Source organism: Rhinopithecus bieti, unplaced genomic scaffold, assembly GCF_001698545.2.
Source record: "Rhinopithecus bieti isolate Rb0 unplaced genomic scaffold, ASM169854v2 scaffold_49483, whole genome shotgun sequence".
Classification (NCBI taxonomy): Eukaryota; Metazoa; Chordata; class Mammalia; order Primates; family Cercopithecidae; genus Rhinopithecus; species Rhinopithecus bieti.
In genome coordinates, this window is record NW_016819360.1 from 1 (window position 1) to 4,932 (window position 4,932).

The following is a 4,932-nucleotide window of genomic DNA, read 5'->3' on the forward strand; positions in this document are numbered from 1 at the left end:
AAATTTGCTTTTGACTTTAGTGTCTTGAATAAGTTTCCTCCCTTTTCTAGTCACTTGTCTTTTCAGATAAAAGGGCTCATAAGCAGAAAGAAGGAAAGAAAAAAGAAAAGTATGATGAAATAGTTTTAGGTTCAATCTAATCTTGACAGTTCAAAGTAGAGTATTACAAAATCATGAGTCCTTACAAACTGGGCACTGCTGTGATTCTTTCGTAGCTGCATGGTCGTCTTAGTGCAGGGCTCTAGGCTATAGTGCTGCTTAAGCAATGCTGATGACACATTCCCATCTCCACTTCGCTGGTCCTTCACCGTAACAGCCGGGGTGCATGTGACTAAAGAAGTGAAAAACAACTCTGAAAACAATCCTCTCCTGCATCAAGATTACCAAACTACTTCTCACATGAAACTTTGCTATTTTACCCCTCTCACTTCCCCAGCCTATTAAAGTTCCTCACCTTTCTTACGCACAGTCTTATCCTTATCCTTAGCCATAAGGCCCAAGCCCATCATTTTGGGACCTGGCCCATAGATCTGTAACTTCTTTAGCTCTGGATTCTTCTCAATGTCCTCCTCTGTAGGCTCTAGCTGTTCAAAGAAGATTCAAACAATGAAGTCAGCTTTACCTATACAGGCATAAATACTTTATAGGCAAGGTCTAGACAAGTCACATGGACTAAAATCAACTAACAGCTTTCACCCAATTTTGAATGGTTATTAATCACATTTTTATTGTGAGTATGGTATGGTCAGGTAGGAGCAAATGGATAAATCTGGAAAGTAATGAAGTTTCTCAACTTTTTTCATGTTAGGAAAAAAATGACTACTCCTGGGCTTGCAAGGCTAGTGAAGCTTAAATGTTAGAAGTTTATATCTTATAGTAAAGACTTTTGTAATCATAAATAAGCCCCCCTCTCCAATTGAGCTGAAGATGGAAACAGTAAGACGGGAAAAATTCTATTCCATTTAGGCTGGTATCATTAGAACCATAACGGCTTTCAGACCACAATATAATCACAAACCTGGGAAAATGGAAACCCAGTAAGTATCAAAATACAAATCATATGCCATATATATTATATACCATTTTCAGCATTTTTTTAAATGACACTGTAAAATATGTTTTATGAATGTTTAAAATAATTTGTTATACTTTGAAATTGGGCTCAATTATATTTTCCATTTATTTTAAAGCTTTATTCTTACAAATTTTCTTTTCTATGGAGATTAGTTTTCTTTTTATATAAACACACACACATACACACACAGACACAGTAACATATTTTATGCTTTTCTTTTATTCCCACAGCAATTTCTGCAAGCAAAAACGTATATTGTATTATGTCTACGAGTACACATAGCTTACTAAAATACTGTTCCAGAAATCATTTAATTATACACTGAGGCCATCTCCAACTTTTTGACATCCTGAAGAGCTAAGTAACTAACTGTATTAATCTAACTTTTATTTTGTATAGCTTACATTGTTTTGACATTTCTGGGGGACATTGTTGGCTAGGGAGACCAGCTCTTTCAGAGCTGGCTAAACTAAACCGTAACTTTACCATACACACCAAACTACCCCAAGTCCAAACCTTTAACTATTTGCTTTAAGTATCATATACAGCCAGTACTGCCCCTGCTGTAAACCAACTCAGAGCCATGTACCAGAAACCTACTGGCATCCAGTGTGCCCCACAGAGCACTGGAATTATTCCAGTCAACTAGTCAGTTCTGACATTTACACTGCCCTGCCTTGCCTGTCTCAGAGAAATACAAATAAAGGCTGTGATCTGTGCCTTTCAAATTACCTTTTACCTCCTGACTCAGTACTGTGGCTCTGTGTGGTATGCCATACCTCTCATTTGGAAAGAAACAGTCAGCAACATTAAACTTTTAGCACTGACCTCTCCATCTCATCATTACTGAATCATACCTACAAATTAAGACTCAGACACAAATCATTAGTACCCATGTACTTGCTGCATTATTCTTCTCAAAAGATTATTAACAGAAATTAATCAGGAGGACATAAACATTTAAAATTTTAGTAACTTCAAATTTTAATTTTAATACAACCCTTCACTACTACAAACAGTGCACACAATGCCTAGTTCCTCATATCCTTGACACATTTTGACCTTTTCCTAACCAGTTATGTGAAAGGGATATGTGGTTACTTCGTATATTTTCAATTTGTAAGAGAGGTGAAACACTTTTGATTTATTATTCATCATGGCTGCTAGAAAAGGAAACTTGAAAATAAGCTCTGATAAAAAATAAAGATTCTATCAGTTTTGTGCTTCTATAACTTTTAGACGCAATATATAAGTTTACACACAAAACATTATGTACATTATATATTTTACATTAAAGTTACATAATTTCTAACCATCAAATACTTTTTCAAAGAGCCAATATACATTATATATTTTACATTAATGCTACATAAATTATTTCTAACCATTAAATACTTTTAAAAGAATTAATATTTGCTTGTTTTAGAATAAAGTAATACCACACTACTGTACATTTCGGACAGTCTACTACCCGTTCTTGAATTACAAACGCGCATTAAATGGAAAAGATGTGTTAGTCCTCATGTCTCCTTCCTTGCTTTATGCAGAATTTGTAACTTTTTTTCTTTATATTTTGGAAAGACTATCAATTTTTGTAAACCATACAGTTTTCAATTTTTTGTTTGTTTTGCTTTTGTTTTTGAGAGAGTCTTGCTCAGTCACCCAGGCTGGAGTGCAGTGGCATGATTTTGGCTCACTCCAACCTCTGTCTTCCAGGCTCAAGTGATTCTCATGTCTCAGTCTCCCGAGAAGCTAAGATTACAATTGTTTGCCACCACAGCCACCTAATTTTCCTATTTTTAGTAGAGATGGGGTTTTACCACATTGGCCAGGCTGGTCTCGAACTGCAGACCTCAGGTAATCCATCCACTCCAGCCTCCCAAAATTCTGTGATTATAGGCATGAGCCGCTGTGCCTGGCCCAACAATTTTTAAAACCTGTCCTGCAAAGTGGACAATGAACTCCCCCTGCCAAAAAAGTGTCTAAGGATCCATTTTATCTGGAAAATTTTAGACCCTTTGCTGGTACTTTCAACTTGAAACAAATTTTACCAGTTTCCTAGTTATTACATGTTCATTTTTCTTATTCAGTTTTTTCCAGACATAGTTCTTACTATAAAGAACTAAAGTACTAATACAGAATCCATCTGCATTTCAATAATCTTAACTGGATAAAATTTCTCACTTCGGTCTAATATCTAATATTACAATATCTCAAAATTTAAATATTGTTAAGAATTATCCAGAAAGTACCTAAGGGTACACAACATTGTCTTAATTTATTTTAAGGTATTTCAGAAATAAAACATCCAAATCTTATGAAAATGTTGTATATGGAGCAGTGAAAACAGATTTACATAGAAGTTATTAAAATATAGTTTATATTTTCATTTTCTGAATATTATGATGTTTTAATATCTTAAATATTTCTGGCTAGGAGAGACTGCCCTCCCAGGGTTAGCTACTCCTGCAAATACCAAATGGCTCACCCAGGAGTATGCCTTAATGTGTCTTTAACATATTCACCGACAAATCCAAAGGTAATCCTCATCAATTCAGCCCATACAATTCAGAAGGCAAAGTTCCTCCGCCTTAATTCTAGAGTCAGGCAACTAGGGAATACTGCTGTAGCCTAAAGCCTGCCAAAAGTATTTAAACTAGCCAATCCTAAACTGCTTATCCTGCTCTGTCTTGCCTTTCCCTTGGTAAACCCAATATAGGCTATGGCCTAGGTTCTTTCCTTGTTTCTGCTCCTTCTGCATGTCCAAGATGGGTTTTCCCCTCTACCACTGTGTAGCATATAGTGACTACCTCGCCAAGGCCTGTGATGATAATAAACTTTGCTTTCCTGAGTCTCTGTGGTCATAGCTACTGACCACATTGAAGACCACAGAATAAAACAAACAGTTAACAATAACTAACTTGTACGGTGTGCTTTGCAAAAATCATTCTAAGGTTCATAGAAATTAATAATACCTTATAAGCAGGCATAGTGGCTAACTTCTATAACCCCAGTTACTCCAAAGGCTGTGGAGGCAGAATCATTTAAACCTGGAAGTTCAAGACTAGCCTGGCAACATGGCAAGACCCCATCGCTTAAAACAATAGCAATACGTTGTCTTTCAAAGTGTGTAAAAGTAAAACTACAAAGACAATATATTATAAACTGTACCTCTGAACAAAATAACCCATAATTCATTTCAATTAAGTTTATCTTGAACCAGGCATATATAAAACAATGCTTTTAGTAATGAATTTTCCCCAATATCAAGGTCTAGATGAACCTTCTCAGTTATAGAAAGAAAAGAGGAATAACAGTCACTCACATCAGTCTGTAGTCTTTTTGCCCGTCGACTATAGCTGCTGAACTTTGAAGGTTGCACAGACTGTCTAAGGGGGATGCTGTGGGGCTTGTATTCCTTATCTTTTATCTCATTTTCAAACGGGTGTGTGTTACACTGCTAGAGAGAAAAAAATGTAGAATCAGAAATTGACTGTAATTAGTCATTCCTTCAATTACAACTCCAGCAAATAAAGCTGTAGTTTTTTCTAAATTACACAGGTCCACTCTGGTTCTTTGGATAGAACACATACCCTGAAAATTCCCATGCCTTTGCTTAGGAATGAGCAGCACAGAACACAAAAGAACATGGTTTTTGGACTGTCTTGATATCAGTCTGGGTTTTAAGACTTATTCTTTGTGTGCTTTCAGCAAACATACTGAACTTCTCTTTGTGCTTCAATCTCCTGGATGAAAAATGAGTAAAAAAAATACTCAATCTGGCTGGGTGTGGTAGCTCAAACCTGTAATCCCAGAACTCTGGGAAGTTGAGGCAAGTGGATCATGGGGTCAAGAGA

The 4,932-nt window shown here is 36.1% G+C and overlaps 1 long non-coding RNA gene across 1 annotated transcript; it reads right to left on the reverse strand.

Moving 5' to 3' along the window:
• Positions 1-166: 166 nt before the first annotated feature.
• On the reverse strand, positions 167-4,536 carry LOC108519672 (uncharacterized). The gene is made up of 3 exons (XR_001882686.1): positions 4,401-4,536; positions 455-584; positions 167-331 (listed from the first exon to the last, which is right to left on the reverse strand). It is a non-coding gene; the product is annotated as an uncharacterized LOC108519672 (long non-coding RNA).
• Positions 4,537-4,932: the final 396 nt, after the last annotated feature.